Source organism: Acartia tonsa, chromosome 5, assembly GCF_053477335.1.
Source record: "Acartia tonsa isolate MP-2025a chromosome 5, ASM5347733v1, whole genome shotgun sequence".
Classification (NCBI taxonomy): domain Eukaryota; kingdom Metazoa; phylum Arthropoda; class Copepoda; order Calanoida; family Acartiidae; genus Acartia; species Acartia tonsa.
This window is the reverse complement of record NC_137264.1, coordinates 5,742,351-5,759,897: the sequence shown is the minus strand read 5'-3', so window position 1 is coordinate 5,759,897 and position 17,547 is coordinate 5,742,351. Positions and strand designations below refer to the sequence as shown.

The 17,547-nt window shown below is 34.7% G+C and overlaps 1 protein-coding gene across 1 annotated transcript in view; it reads right to left on the bottom strand.

The window, feature by feature from the left end:
- The window catches only part of kud (oligosaccharyltransferase subunit 5 kud), an 81,964-nt gene that overhangs the window by 22,130 nt on the left and 42,287 nt on the right, over nt 1–17,547 (bottom strand). The window lies entirely within an intron of this gene.

The window sequence follows — 17,547 nt, the reverse complement described above, 5'->3', positions numbered from 1 at the left end:
TTTTTAGAAAGGCTTAAAAGATTTTCAATGTAAAAGGAAATAAATAAAAAAGGTCTATTTATCCTTAAAAGTCTAAATAAAGAAATTGTAAAAAATGACTTCAACGAAATATAGAAAGAAGTTGTTTTTCATAAACTTTGCAGGTAAAAAAAAAGTGCAAAATAAAATGTACTTAATAAGTCTAAATGAGAATAACAGGGTATAATTATAATTACAAGATAAAATCTAATAATCTATGTTTTAAAACGTGACAACCACCTTTTTTAGCAGCGCCGCTACACTATAACTAGAGTCTGTCCGAGTAAATGAAGAAAATTTGTCTTAATCTTTTTAGAAAATCTTAGGTATTCAATGAGCTATCTAATGAAGTTTTAAAATGTATGAATTTATTTACAGTACCTACTAAAATCAGAATCTTTAATATTCTAAATTATTTGCTAACAAAAAATTTGCTTATTGAATGTACCTTACTACTTCTCCTCTATTAGCAGACATTAAATTATTTTTGTTTTTCTATTAATGGCCATAATTGTCCTTGCTAACCCTCTAAATCAAAGCCCCTAGTTGGCAACCACCCCTTCTTGGTGCAGCCAACCCCTAAATAACCCCTCCCTATTTGTAAACCCCTCCTGTTGCCTTCCTAACCTCCCCTTTACCATTGGCAGCACCCCCCGGAAGTATTATTATCTAATACCACGATGGGGCTCTTTCTCTCTCTCTCTCTCTTGTTCTCTCTACACTTGTTACATGGCTTTAACCCTTTAGGGAAGAAGAGTGTTATTTCTTACCTGAAAAAGTTATATTAATTAATATTCAATATTTGCAATTCTTTATTTCAATTTTATCCTTGTTTAGTAGCGCAGCTACTATATAACTAGGCTATGTCCGAACGTTACTTCGTCGAACAGTCCAGATCAGACAATATTCCTTTTCTTTATAAGCTGAATAGTTGTTAACTTGTTATTTCAAGACAACTTACTAAACATTAAATTTGGATAAGATTGAAAGGGTTAAAGTTTAGGATGTACTTTCATATTTTTTTTTTGCAAAAGAAAGCATTAAAACACCAAATTTTTAAAATATATCACACAAAAAATAACAAATGAATCATTATAATTTTAATTTATGTTGATCAACTAAAACTTTGTACTTTAATAGTGTGAAAAAGAAAGCTCAGACTTATTGGGAGCTAAAATGGTAGTAAGAAAGAGTCGTTATGGTCTCTAAAGGGCAAGAGTACACAATCCTTATGGCTTATTCCTTACAACTACATATTACATACTATATAGGGCCTCATATGAGCTTCTCTCCAACTATCTATCTATTTAAAACATGTCTCTCTATCCTATTATCTATCTATCTCCGCTATCTATCTATTGCCTATACGACTCCTTAATAGGGTGTTTATAACCACCAAAAAGGAGAGTTTAATATTTGAAGGGGAGTGGGGTTAAATCATTCATCAAATTTTAAGGCAACTTTTGGGATAATTTATCTAAAAGTTGGAAAAAATGTTTATGTGACATTACCTAACAATTTAAACTGAGATATGAGTTATGATAATTAAGACACAATAAATTGTTCTTAACCCCAGTCAGAAAAAATAAGCATTTTTTCTTTGAAGGCTTACATTTTTGTATTTTTGATTATAGGTAAAAATTTATGAGGTGCTATATTTAGACAGATCAAAGGGAGGAGTAGGTTGCGCTCAAAATCGGTAAAGGTTGTGAGTTTTAAGTTAAAAACAGTAGCAGAACGATAAAAATTTAAGTTAACTTTTAAAAAGCTTTTTTGTCTATAGTTCTTTTCAATAAGAAATACACATATTTAGTGAATATTACCGTTCTACTACTATTTTTAAGCCTTAAAACTCTTACGTTTACTGATTTTTAGCGCAACCTAATCCTCCTTTTAGAAAATATTAAAAAAATATCTCTGAATATCAAGTAATAACTTAACTCTTAATATATTATCCTTGCATTAAGGGGCTTAAAATGTTTAGCTTATCATTAATATATTGTATAATACAGATACAATATAGAAAAAAGTAATTGGTATATTGTCAAAAAAAAATTGTAGCCGTCTACCTGATATAGAATTAAGCCAACAACCTTGATTCTCATTGATGAGAGAAATCCGCTGCTTTTAAAACTGTATCTTTAAAAGCAGCCGAGAGAGAGTTTCCACCAATAAGGCCAAATGGAAAAACGGACAAATTAAGCTATAGAAACACTTCGCTACTGATCATCATATAAAAATAACTTTATGTCCATCAGTGTGTTAGTAGCTTAAGATCTGAGATAACTGCTGGACCGATCATATGGTTCTTCTTTACAATTAAGATTCTTTTTTGTAATTCAATCCTCTCGAGATAAATAGACACTGGATTTTTTCTTCTTCTAGAGTTTATATTGATATCCCTAAATGCGTGAGTGTTGCTAATACCAATCAAAGTACATTGCACTTTTAAATCAACCAGTTTGGTTCAAAGGACGCACACTGCCCTATTTCTTGTTTAAATTATTGACGTTAAAATCATGGAAAATGCCTTGACCCATAAACAGGCGCTATTTATAAACATAAACAGTAATTAGGACAATTTTAAGGCTTTAAACAGGGATTTGAATCTTGTACTCGTGTAAGAAAATCAACATAAAATTAATATACATTTGTACATTAAGATAAACCTACTTCAGCGAGGCAAGGGCAATGGTTTGGCATTATTAATGTATTTTTCATAGGAGAAGCATTATTATCCATAGAATATTTCTTTTTAAAATTCCAATTTCAAATAAAACGAAGAATTAACATTCCATGTTTAAATACAAATCAAATATAGAAACACATATTAGAATAGAAAATGCAATATTTTTCATTTTGTACGGAAAAAATTAAGTTTTAGACTGTCCTTTGGAAGGATAAGGAGCAGTTTGGGGAGTTCCTTTCATGTCATATGTCAGTGGTCAAATATAAATATATATTTATACACCAATATATATAATATATGTTGGTCAGAATTAGACTCCATGCTCTATGTAACACATTAATTTTAATGCAGATTTATATTTGAATGTGATAATTATAAAAGTCTCATTAAATACAGCATAAAATAACTTTTTCTATTACATACTAAGACACTTCCCCTACTCTAACGCGCCTGACATGCAGCAAAGCCATCAAATGTATCTTTAGAAGTTTGTATGTTTCAATTACATCTAAAAGAATATGACAACGTAATATAAATCATTATTTTTTAAATTTATTGTAAAATAAAGCTAAGTTGAAGCGCTCTTATAAAAATTAAAAATATTTTTATAACAAAAGATCGTGATTAAAAAAGTAAATTTACCACCAGACAGAAGGGCGCTTGCTTGCTACCCAACAGTTTTTGTTACTATGCGCGTTTTCTCAAAGGATTTATGACTAATTCCTACATTTTTTTGGTTGTTTGGAGTCTGGACCACACAGAGTAACAAAAAGACGTTTAAAGAGCATTTACAAATGCGTTAATAGTCATGAAAACTAAAAGAAGGTTGTCTGATGGGTTTTGCTTTACTGAAAATTTGAAGATGTGTTTAAAAAAATACTTTATCTTTTAAGCTTAAAGATAGATTGACTTCGATCTAGAATAATTATCTATTTCAGCAGAAAACAAGTGAGAGAGATTGTTTATCTTTAATATATTTGATGTTCTATATCATGTCTAAGACGGGGATTTCTGTATCAAAGGTATTTCATAGAAAGCATAGCAACTCTATAATTTATAACAGGAAGTACATAATGCCATTTAAACATTAATACATTTTACCTTTATGAAACTTGATTTCAAATGAAATATTTTTCAATGGATCAATTTTTAGTGCTGAATTCTAGCGCTGTAAGGAATTAAAAATATAATATTTGGGTTTTTTTGTTTTTTATCTAAATGTATCTCTTTTAAACCTCCCCTTATTCATTGTTAGAGATAACTTAAACTCATTTAGAAATTTTTGCTGCATAAATATTCATAGTGACGAGTTTCCTTTCATAATTGAATTGTACTTCATAAATTGAATACAATACACATTATCCTTATAATAATACAAGGATGACAACTACCATAAATGTATAACTCAACAAATCTGAAAAATAAACATCAGCACCTATAGAATAACTGAAGAAAAAGCAATATCATTAATGTTTAAAAACTGGGCTATTTTTTCATCTAAAAATGTATGTAGTGTTAAATTAGCAAAAAGAACTATTTTACCCTAAAATTATTAAGCATAGTCTTGCAAGGATTAAAAGAGATGGGATGGTTCTAACATGCCTAAATATACAATAAGCTAAACTAATATTTTCATACTGACAACATGCTCTAAATGTAGAAAAATTTAACTTTTAATAATAAATATAGAATAATATAATGATATAAAGGGGCAATTTAACGACCTTCAACCTTATATATTGTTAACCTTCATAAGTTTAAAGAGAAGCTTCACAATTTAATTTTATTTTCCAAATGATTTTCCAGACACATTCTCATCCTTTTTGTAAGGCATGTATTCTAGTGGATAAGACAATGAACGATAAATTAATGGACAGCTCAAACTTTTAAAATAGATTTGCCCTTCTGTAGAATGTACTTATTTAGTTGTAAGTTGGGACACTGTTAGTTTGTACCATCCAATTAAGATCAAATGAAAAATTCAATCTGGTTTTTCATTTAATCTTGATTTTTAGGGCCGAGTTTTCACAGAGGTATCTATATACTAGGAATATATAAAATATAGGAAAATGAAAGCAAAAAAAATATTAACCCAGTTTAAAAGCTCTAAAAAAAACTGAAATGAAAGAGGGTACTTGTGAATAAATGGGTAGGTAACTAGATACATTTAATATCTGATTTTATATTAGTCAAATTCACCGGATAGGACAATTTTGCACACAAAAAGTTTGTGCAAAATATATGCAATCCTATTATATAAAGTAGTGAGGTTGTTTTGTCTGAACCTTAAGGTTTCTATCATAGACGTCCAAGGGGACGGGGTAATGGGGCAATTACCCCCCCCCCCCATTTAAAATTTACCCCTGCCCTGGGGGTGCCTCAACCATTTAGGTGGGGGTATTTGGGGGAAGGGGGGGGGGTAAATACCCCCCTCCAAAATAATTTTTTGCTAAATAATTTTAATGCTAAATATTTCATAAAATTTAAATTACCCCCCCCCCCAAAAAAAAATTTTCCCGGGGGTAAGTTTTGGGGGGGGGGAAACTAAATTTACCCCCCCCCCCCAACAGACTTCAGGGGGGTTATTACCCCCCCCCCCAAGCAATTTTTACCCTCCCCCCAAAAAAAGCTTGGACGTCTATGGTTTCAATAACTACTGAACCGATTAAGCCTAAATTTTAGGGAAGCTTCTCACAAAGGTCCTGGGATGGTTTTGGTTATTTTATTTTTGAATTTAAGCTTTAAAATGGGTTTAGGCTTTTTTTGGCCCATCCCTATCAATTAATACATAGCCTCTAGATGCTAGGGGCGCAGCCGCTAGTTATTAAAAAGTAAATTTTTCGTGCTTAGTAGTGATCCTTTCAGTGATTTTATAAAAAAAAATAATGAATAATATTGTATACTACCATATATACCTAAAAAAATACCCCTAAATATAAGTATACCAAAATGCAAGTAACACATAAAAGGGTACCAATCAAGTAGTTTTTGAGCTGTTTTGTTCAAAATAAGTTACTAGAGTAGTGAGTTTATTATTAATAATGGTTATCACTGTCTTTCGTGCAAGTCAGTTTTTATAGTTCTAAACGTGGACATTTTAGCAATGGTCAATTACTAAAAAGTACACGCAGATACTCAATGACTAGGGTTATAATATGTAAATATGTTTAAAATGTCAAAAAAAAAGTTTATAGGTATGTGTTTTTGTTATTATAAATTTGATTTTAACAGCATTTTTCTTTATAATTTTTTTTTATAAAGATGCGATGCAGGGCTTAGGCATAATCAAAAGCTACCCTACCCATTATTTTTTAATTCATTTAAAAAAAAGGCAGGACAAGCGTTTTGTGTTTGAAAACTACATGGTAAACAATTTGAGATTTGTGTTTAGAACAATCGGCTAAACTTAGCAAATATCATTATTTGTCGTTTCTAACTAGTTTCTAACATGTGGGTGGAGGACACCAACATAATGTCCAGGGAAAGATATGTGCCGCCCTGGACATGTACTATGTTGGTGGAGGACACCATGAAAGGGGAAAAGGTGCCGCCCTGGACATTGCAGGACAACATGTGGGTGGAGGACACCAACATAATGTCCAGGGAAAGATATGTGCCGCCCTGGACATGTACTATGTTGGTGGAGGACACCATGAAAGGGGAAAAGGTGCCGCCCTGGACATGTATCAGCAGGGAGAGAAGGATAGACATGTGTTGTTAAAAATATATCCTTTTATAGTTTGTTTCTACAGGGAGACGAGGACAGTTGAGTATTGTTTACCCGACATGAAAAATGTGTGTAAAGATGCGTATTTGAGTGTTAAGCAACATGAGAATGATAAGATTGATGCATTTTTTGATAAGATACTATCTTTCTGGAAACGTGCGTATCCGAAACCAACTGATGATATGTTTATGGATTTCTATTCTCAAGTGTGTAATGTGATCTTATCTCCACTTTTGGCTAATCAGATGCGTCAATTTGCGTTGGATTTGGAGCGTGACGGACAAGTGCGAATGATAACGAAGTTTCGGACAGAGTTAATAGTTAAAGCACAACTGATTGTTAAAGGGTTACAATTTAACCAAATTTCAGGGTCAATGGCTAGAGGATGTACAACAAACCAGATGGCTTTGGCTAAAACGATGGTTGGTGGCGTTGGTTCCAAGTCAAATCCTGTAACTATTGATCAGGTTAGTGATGAAGATAATTTGTCATATGAAATAAATCAATGTGAAATTGATTTAGCTGATGAATTTGGTGGACCAGCTGAACTTATTCCTTTAATTGGCGCAATTCAAGGTGGTTTTATTTGTTATTATTGCAACAGAAAAGGTCACATGATGAGGGATTGTTTTGATATTAGAGATAAAAAGTTGCCTAATCCTAAAGGAAAATACTTTTTGCGGTGGGGAAACAAGCCTTTTGTTCCTTATAAGACGGGGCAAAAGAGTTTTAAAAAGAATGAAAATAGTATTGATAAAAAGAAATTGGTTGGTGAAATTGAAGGAGAGGTGAAAGAAGGGGAGGATACGAAGGAAGTGGCGTATGTCGATGGTTTAGGGGCAAGCAATTATGAAGACGATCTTGTAGCGGAAGTTGAGGCATGGAATAATGCTATTATAGATGACATTTTATGGTATTAATGTTTTGCATGTATTATGATCATTAAACCTTATTCCATTTTTTACTTGTTACGCGGCATTGTTTTGATTTATGCGCATTGTAAATAAACAACAACAAAACAAAATTAATGATAAAGAGTGAACGAAGCAACTCTAATTTTGTGATAATTTATTTTGATGGTTTATTTTGAATTATGAAAAGATAACATATTGTTTATAAACGTATATGAAATTATGAGATTATGTTATAATGGAAATCAAAATAATTAATTTAGTTTTTGATTATGTTTTGTTGAAATTAGGAAAATTCATTTTTGTTTCAGACTGTTGTGGAGTCTAACAGAGATAAGAATAATAAAAAGTGAAAATGAAAAACGAATTAGGAATACAATTTTGTAAAATTGCTATTGAAAAATATTAAATTGAATTTTAAATTGAATCAAATTTGATAAAAATGTGAAATTAGATATTTGAAAAATATTAAATTTTGATGAAATGTGGAAAATTGTTTTAAAAGTTGAGTCAGTTATTGTGGTTTAAAGTATTTGATTTTAAAACAATTATATTGCGATTTAGTAATGTTGATTCAGCAAAATTTTTTATGAAGTTTAGAATTTCATGAAGCAAAATTGTTATAATGCATTAGATATAATCGTGGAGTAGTCTCTCTCTATGAAGGAAGGGAGGGGTTGTCTCTCGGAGTTGGTATGCGCAAATATGGTGGAGCTGTCTCTTTTGTTGGAGGAGAAAGGGGGAGCGAACATATTTGCAAAGAAGTTTGCACTATCTCTCAGAGTTGGTATGCGCAAATATGGTGGAGCTGTCTCTCTTGTTTGAGAAAAAGGGGGAGTGAACATATTTGCAAAGAAATTTGCACTATCTCTCAGAGCTGGTATGTGCAAAATGGGGTGGTGTAGAGAGGTAGCTGCAATGATTATCAGGCGTGGGGCGTGCCATGCGCAGAAAGTTGAGCTGCGCAGAGAAGCAGAGCTGCGCAAGAAGGGGCTCTCAGGTATTGAGATATATAGTTAGTTGAATTTCGACTTTTAAAACCTTTTATACATCTCAGTTTTAATCTGACAATAATAGTTTTGTTAGGTAATATTTTATTGAATTACAAAAGAATTGAATTTATGGTATTTGGAAAGATTAATTTGCTTGGTGATTGATAATATTTGATCATGTCATATTTCTTAATACAATTTCTTTTATTGAATGTGTTGCAAGTTTATTTGTTCAGTGAAAACATTTAAATATGGCATCTAAAATAATTGTATTTTATTTTAGATTGGCTGAGAAGAGTATTTGTGGTGATTGAGAGATACCGTCATCGTTATTTATTTGATGGTGAGTTGTTAAGATTTTGTTTTATGCTGTTAATATTTGATTACCATTATATATATATTGCTGTTCGAAAAGTAGTCTTGTAAACAATTTGTTATATATATATATATTAATATCGATCTTAATTCTTATTTAAAGTGATTTATCCATCAATTGGCATCTAAAAGTTTGTAATATTTTAGATTGGCCGGAGAGAAGTTTTACTGATTGTGGATTAAGAGATATTTAGGGATGTTTCTGTTGGCCGGAGAGAAGTTTTGTTGATTGTGGATTAAGGATTGATTTTGGACGTTTCTGTTGGTGGATGAAATATTGTCGGTGAGTGATTTGTTTTATTCAGTTATTTTGTTATTTGTTGTAAACAGATAGATAGTTATTTGATAGACGATTGGATAGTTACAACCTCATAACTGCTGGTGTTGGTTAGATAGCTGTTTATAAGTTTCATGAAGATTCTGAGATGGCGGCTGGAGCGGCTGAAGTCTACGTTCCAACGAAGATTGGTGGCATGGAAATCCTGACCTTAATTGATAGCGGCAATGCACGAGGCTGCCTGATATCTCAAGTGTTGGCTAGAAAGCTTGATTGTATGATTGAAGAAACGGATTCGAAAGCAACAGGCGTGCAGGGTTCCAGCATCAAGATTGATGGTGTTGTTCGGAATGTTGAATTTCAGATTGGAGGTCACAGTTTTCAAGAAGATTGCTTTGTTATTTCTGGCATGACTGTACCTATGAATCTAGGCAGTCATTGGCTGAACAAAAATCACATGAAGACGATATTTGCCAAGGATGGCAACAGGATTGAGATGCATGGAATCAGTGTGAATTTGGTAGCTAAACGAAAAATTGTAGTGAAGAATTTGGTTCATACGGTTTTGGAGAAACTGGAGAAAGCAAGAACTAAGAAACCTGAGATTAATGTAGCTGAGTTACAAGACCAAAAATGGATTTGTTCATTGAAAAATCGAATAGAAATTCCAGCATTAAGTACAGTGGTGGTAGAAGTTTCAACTAAGGGAAATATGCCTGAAGGACAGTTGTGTTATATAGCTCCTAGACAAGGTTACTGTAGCCGAAATAACTTGTTGATAAATGAAGGAATTACTGAGGTGGGAAAAAACGGTAAAATTATGACTAAAATTACGAATTTTGAAACTGTTAAGAAATCTGTTCCTGCTGGTACTTTGGTTGGAAATTTGTTTTTGGCGGAGAAGATAGCGATGTTGCAAGAGAACAGAGTTAAAGAAGATGTGTCAACAACATTAAAGAAGATTCGTTTTATTAAAGATAAATTGAAGTTGGATAAAGTTCCGTTTTTAAAAGATAATGTCTCTTTGAAAGGAAAAATAGTTGGTTTGTTTTTAAAGAATTTCAAGGCGTTATCGATTGACCCTACGGATATTGGATCTTGTACTTTGGAGGAGTATGACATTCAGTTGGTTCCTGGAGCTCAACCTTTCAAGAATAGGATGATTAGACTCAATCCTCATCATGCAGAGAAACTAAAAGAACAGATTGATTTATGGTTGGAAACAGATGTGATAGAAGAATGTAATTCACCGTTTAATTCTGGAATCTTTGCTGTTAAGAAGAAGGTGGGAAATACTAACGAGGTGAAAGTCAGGTTTGTCCTGGACTACCGCTCGTTAAATGAGATAACTGAGAAGATCTGTTACCCTTTGCCTAACATTGGTGAGCTATTTGACAAACTTGGAGGAAAGAAGATTTTTACGTCTATTGACCTTACTTCGGCGTATAATTCAATGCACTTGAAGGAATCTGTCAGGAAATATACAGCATTTTGTTCTAATGGACGGCAGTATTGCTTCAAGAGGCTACCGTTCGGATTGACCAATGCTCCAAGTGCATTTGTAAAGTTGATGGATAGAGTAATGGATTTGAGTCCTGAATTAAGGGCATTTTGCCTAGTTTATTTGGACGATGTTCTTGTATATAGTATGAATGTGGAGGAACATCTGGAGCATCTGAATACCCTACTACGAACATTCTGTGAAGCAGGCCTCAAGATTAATCTTGGAAAATGTACATTGTTTGCAGAGGAAGTGAAATTTCTGGGCCATATTATAAATGCAGAAGGCATATTTATGGACCAAGCATATATTGAAAAGATTAAGAATTGGCCAGTACCTGAAACAGGTAAAGATATTCAAAGATTTACTGGTTTCATAAATTATTATGGTTCATATTTCAAGAATTTTTCTGATATTACGGCACCATTGAACAAATTCAGAAACAGTAGTAAAATAGAATGGGATGAAAAAAGTATGGAAGCCTTTACAAAGACTAGAGAATTGTTCTGTGAAGAAATAAGTAAATCATTCCCGGATTGGAGGATGGAGGCTGAACCATTTGTGTTGGATACAGATTGGTCATCTACAGCTATGTCTGCGGTGTTAAGTCAAAAACAAAATGGGCAAGAGAAGATGATATCGTGTTGGTCACGTGTTTGTTCAACTCATGAAGCCAATTATGCAGCGCATAAAGGAGAATTATGTGCATTAGTAAATGCTGTTGAAAGATTTGAATGTTATTTGAGACACAAGAAGTTTATCGTGAGAACTGATTCAGCTGCACTGAAACATCTATCTACTTGGAGGCAGAACGGATATTTTGTTGGTTGGTTGGTTGGTTGGTTAGCCACTGCGGGATGGAGCCGTTCCATTATTAATAATAATCATCAGAAATTAAGTAATTCCATTGTCTTGTAAGTTTAAAAATTCTGAGGCCAGAATAGGCTGCGTCCATAGATCTCGGGGGGTGAGGTTTGTGGGGTTGGGTTTTGCTGTACAGTTGAACAGATGTGGTACATCGTGTGGTCCCAAATTGCAGTCAGGGCAGATATCTGGGATTTCACCTTTACTAATTCTGTTCTTAAAAGAAAATAGATTCTTGCAGAATCCAGATCTTAGCTGTGAGAGGGTTGTTCTGGTTTTTCTGTTTAGCTCAAGTTCTGATGGATGGATTTCTGGAGGTTTAGCATTAAGAACTCGGTTATTTCCAAGTTTGTTTATGCTTTCTCTGACTGAGCTTGTATGGATGGATTTGATGCCTCTCTTTAATTCTCCTTTATTTGTGATTGGAGTAATGTTTGCCATTTCAGGTGTGTATTGATATATTGTTGGTTTTAGGTTCCTTGGTGGTCTCTGAGTATCAATGTGCTTGTTGCCAGGATGGTCAGGTAAATAACAATTTAGTAAAAATTGTTTAGTTACCATTTGACAGTGGTCTTTGACAGGCAGGACCTTGGTTTCATGGTGAATATGGTCATCATGTGCAAGTCTGTGGCAACCTGTGGCAACTTTCAAAGCTTGATTCTGAACAGTCTGAAGCCTTTTCCAATGATTGTCTGCTAGAATAGGAGTCCATATTGGAGCACCATACTCTAGCACACTACGACCAATAGATTTATAGGTCATAACAAGAGTTTCTTTGTCTTGTCCCCACTCTGTCCCAGAAAGGCATTTCAGGATGTTGATCTTGGTTTTGGCCTTTTTGATGGTGTTGGTTGTGTGGGTGGCGAAGGTGTACATGGTGTCAAATGTGACACCAAGTAAAGTAGGGGTTCTTTCAAGTGGGACAAGTTGGTCTTTAATCTTAACTTGTGGATGGATGTTGAATTGTCTTGTATCAGTTGTGAAAAAGGTTACTGTTGATTTCTCAGGTGAAACAACAAGTTCTCTCTCTTCAAGATAGTCAGTGATCTGTTTGACATAATCATTGATGGCGTTGGTCATAGCATCAAGATCTTGGCCAGTGGTATATATTGATATATCATCAGCGTATTGAACAATATATATACCTTTGGGTGGTCTGGGCAGGTTTGTCAGGTAAAAGTTAAACAGAATAGGGGATGTAACAGCACCTTGGGGTACTCCAGTAAAGATGTTTCTTGATTTAGATATTCTGTCTCTGAAGCTGACTCTAGATTGTCTGCCCCTAAGATAGCAATTGAACCAACGTTTAATTGCTTCTGGCATTGAGGTGTTGTTTAGATCCTTTAGTAGCTTGTTGTGGTTTACCATATCAAAGGCCTTGGACAGGTCAATCTGCAGGAGAATAGTTCTGTCTGGAGGTCTCTTTTGATTTAGTCCAAAAGTTACCTGTTGGTTAAAATCATTTAATGCTGAGATGGTGGAATGAGATTTTCGGAAACCATGTTGAAAATCAGGTATTGGAAGGTGTTCATTTAATGTAGGGAGAAGTAATCTTTCTAGGATTTTAACTGCTGGACAAAGTAAGGAAACAGGACGATATGATTTGCTGTCTGAGGGATCTTTTCCAGGTTTAAGGAGTGGAATGATGACTGATGATTTCCATATTGAAGGTATGATGCTGTTTTGGACTGAAAGGTTGAAAATGTCGGTTAGGTATTTAATTCCAAGAGGTCCCAGGTGTTTAAGATGAAGGTTAGTGATGTTGTCTGGTCCTTTGGCTTTGGAAGATCTAGACTTCTTGATTGCTTCAGCTGTTTGTTCAGGTATAAATTTTGGTGCATCAGCAAAATCGTTTTTTCTAATATCTTTGGTAATTTTACGTTTATCTTTGGTTGAAGTATGTCGTATCACAGATGAGTATTGTTTGTTAAATTTGTTAGCTATTCTGTTAGGACTTGAGATGTATTTACCTTTGAATTTTATAGCTTGGTTTGAGTTAACCTTGGTCTTTTTAAGGTTTTTAATCAATTTAAACAGTTTGGATGAGCATGATTTGGATATGTCCTTCAATGTATCTTGCCATTTCTTTGTTTTGTAGTCCTTTGTACTTCTATAAATTTCTACATTTAGTTTGGCTATATCGGGAGAATTTGGGTTGATGTTTCTGAGTTCATCCCGTCTCTGAATCATTCTCACTGTTTCTGTAGGCATTTCTGGAATAACATCTTTAATTCTGCCTGCTGGGATACATTTTTTAGATGTTTTGTTGATTATGCGGCGGAATTCCTTTTCAGCTTGATATATATCATCTGGGTTAGGTAGGTTTGAAAACCTTTCTTCTGTGATGTTTTGGAATTTTGCCCAGTCAGCTTTCTGAAAGTTGATGAAGGTTCTTCTTTCACTTTTGATAGTTTTGATTTTTGATGAAATTTCTATCACAATTGGCAGGTGGTCTGAACCCATAGTTTTCATTGTGGTCCATTGTGTAAGTGGAAGAAGTGATAAGCTGGCAAATGATATATCTGGCGACGTTGGCTGTCCATTAGTTGGTAATCTTGTTGGCATATTTTCATTCATGACGCCAAAATTGGAGTCTGAAATAAAGTCCGCCAGGTTGTTGCCTCTGGTGTCGTCCAAGCTGGAGTACCAAAGTTGGTCATGGGCGTTAAAATCACCTAAGACAAGGGCTTCACCTGTGGGGAACAGGGCTTGATAATCTGGCATATAATCTTGCGGGCAGCTAGTGACAGGAGGGATATAGGTATTGACAATAGTTAGGTCACCTATTTTTATTGCTTGGGATTCAGTTGTGTTGTCATCTATGGGTGAAGGAAGAGGAATAAAAGGAATGGATTCATGAATGTAGATGACTAGGCCACCACCTTTGTTTCTGTCTCTGTCCAATCTGTACATGTTGAATTTAGGTATTTCCTCGATGTTAGCAGAGGAGGTAAGCTTAGATTCTTGGATCACAGCTACAAGTATATCATTTTCATGTATAAATTTGACTAACTCAGCATGTCGAGTACGAAGACCATTGCAATTCCATTGCAGAATTTTGGTGTTAACAAGTTGGTCTGTATCAGGTTGTTGGTCATTAGTGGTAGGCATAACACATTTAGGGCAGATGAAGTCGTTGTTATTAATGTATCTGTTGATGTTGTTGATTTCGCTGCAGTTGTTGGTTTTTCTGACATGGCACCATAAATGGCAGGTGTTACAGTATACAGCTCTAGCTCCATTTCTGATGTTGATGTTACATACGGAGCATGGGTAGTAAGGTCCTGGATTTTGTTGGTCTCACCATAAGGTGGATAAACTTTTTATCCACCTTCAGTTATGAGGTTGTACATAGGCAGGGCAAGATGCATACTAATGTTGATATATTGTCACGTACTGCATTAGAGGATAGTAAAGATAGGATATCTAAATTATCGACGGACGAACAAGGAGAGTTAATATTGGATACTGTATATCAATTAGAAGATCCTAAATTGTGTCTTATTGCAGGAATTGGAGCAGAGACGGTCAGTCAAATAGCGTCCAGATTGAAGGCGAGAGAATTCAGTCGTAGCCTGGAGAAGGATCCTGTTCTAGTTGAGGTGAGGAAATTTATTGTAAATAATGTCAAACCTACGTCCAGAGAATTGTCTCAAATGCCTTATCATGGTAAACAAATATTAAGATTTTTTGAACATTTGAGTTATAAAGATGGTTTAATTATCTTGACTTCACCTATGCGGCTCCAGAAAGAATTTCAATTTATAGAACGGGTAGTGGTACCTATTGGAATGTACAATAAAGTTTTTTTGTTAGCTCATGCAGATGTTACAGCGGGGCATAGGGGTTATTTGGAGACTTTGAGCAGGATTAATCGTCACTTCATTTTTCCCTATGTGTCTAAATATGTAGCGGCGGCAGTTGCAAATTGTGTCATTTGTTTGAATAGACGTAAAAAACCAAAACATAATCATAATATAGAATTTTCTCCTTTGGCTGGGGAAGCTATGGCAGAGTTGGCCATAGATGCTTTAGGTCCTTTGAATGAGTGTGAATATAATGGAGTCATTTGTAAGCATATTTTAATAGTAGTTGACAGTTGTACTAGATATGTGTGGTTGTTTGCTATTGAGGATGTTAAAGCTGAAACAATTATTGAATGTTTGAAGTTTAATTTATTTTCTGTTTGGGGATTGTGCGAGAGAATCAGGACTGACAATGCACAAAGTTTCAAATCGAAAGTTTTTAGGGAAGTTTGTTTAAGGTTGGGAATTGAACAAATTTTTATCCCTCCCAGATCAGCAAATTCGAATTTTAGTGAAAGATACAACCAATCGGTGTATTCGTTTCTTAAGACTGATTTACGTTTTCAAGATGGAGATTGGGCTCATAAACTTAAAGCTACACAATTTTGTATGAACACTTCTTTTAATCGGAGGTTAGGATGTTCCCCGTTTTTCAAGATGTTTCTACGAAACCCTAAGCTGCCGCTTGACTCATTTGATCCTTTAACCCGCACGAAAATTAAACATATGAATTTTTCAGAGTTATTGGAGTGCCTTGACAGAAATTGGAGAACCGGACAAGAGAGAACTGAGAAGTATTTACAGGTAGAAAATACAGAAAGGATAGGTCGGCCGATAGCTATAAATTCCTATTGTTATATTTATTATGACGTCACAACGATTGGTGTAGCTCGTAAACTCTGCTCGCTATGGGTGGGTCCGTGTCTAGTGACCAAAGTAATTTCTGACAGTTTGTTCGAGGTTCAACCCCTAGAAAAGTGTAGATTGAAAGACAAAGGGGTAAGAATTGTACCAAGGGATAAAATATATGTTATTGAGAGTACTTTAGACTTGACTCCAGATGAAAAGATTGACTTAGTGATTACAGATGAGTTTTTCTCTGTGGATAATACCTTGAAAGTAAACTATGACTTTCCCAATACTTTAAGAAATTTAACTTGTTCAGGCGTTTCTGAAGAGGAGAGTAGTTGTGGCGCTAATCCAGAGGTGGTTGGAAGGCGGAAGGATGGACAGGTAACACCAGATTTTTTGGAGAAATCTTTTTTGGGTGTTGGGTTGTCACAGCAAAGGTCAAATGTATCTCAGGATAATGAAAATTTAGATGATTTAGTTGAGGATCTTAGTGATACTTTGGAAAGTACTCATATTTCTGACAGTGTAGATACGAATGATACGACTGACAAAACTAAGTTAGACTCTACATATTCTACTATTAGTAAGGATAGTGTTTTTCATGGAGATTATGCCTCTGATAATAGTTTAATAGACAACAGTCTGGGTGTAGAGGATGTTAACATGGAATCTGCTAGAGAGTTAGAGTCTCGGATGAGTATTTTAGAGGACACTTTCCCAAAACTTCAAAGTAAAATTGTAAACTTGGAACAACGAAGGGGAAGTGTTAAACGAGGTAGGGATGTTGAGGAGGATGAATTAGATAGATCGTTAGATAATGCAAAACTGCAAAAAATGTCTGAGACTATTCCTGTTAAAGGTCGTCCTAAAGGTTCTACAAATGAAGTACAATTACAAAAATTGGAAGAGGATAGACAAAACAGAGATAAAGACAGATTAGAACGTTATTCAGTAGCAGATGTAGTAACTAGGAACCTCGCAAAATTGATTAAAAAATAATATTTGTAATAATTTGTATAATATTTGCAGGAGAAGAGATTACCATGAAAACCGTCGGGAGCGTGATGACAAGAGAGGAAGCGGCGGTGGTGACAGACATGACCGGAATAGACGAGATGGAGATCGTGGTATGCGAAAGAGGTCGCCTGACGCTTGTAGTTCAAAGAGTGGACGTGCTGGACCAATACCTGTGAAGAAATCCAAGGATGATAGAGGAGTCAGGTACTTGGATATTTTGTTATTTGTTGTTGTGATGCAGACTTATTGTTTGATTATTGTTGGTGGTATGTATACGTCACAGGATCCACGGTTAGCAGCTTATGATTGTTCTCAAATAAGTGATGTTGAACTTAGATCAGCTGCCTGTTTGCATGATAGGATGGAACCGGTCAGATCTGTGGAATTACTGGGGTTAGCAGAAACCGATTTTATACTGTCGGAGGCCATTAGTTGTGAGGTTAGGCTAAAATTGGAGCGCTGGTTTTGCGGCACTGCGAGTCATGTGCACGTATTAGACGTGCCACATGAAAAACAGG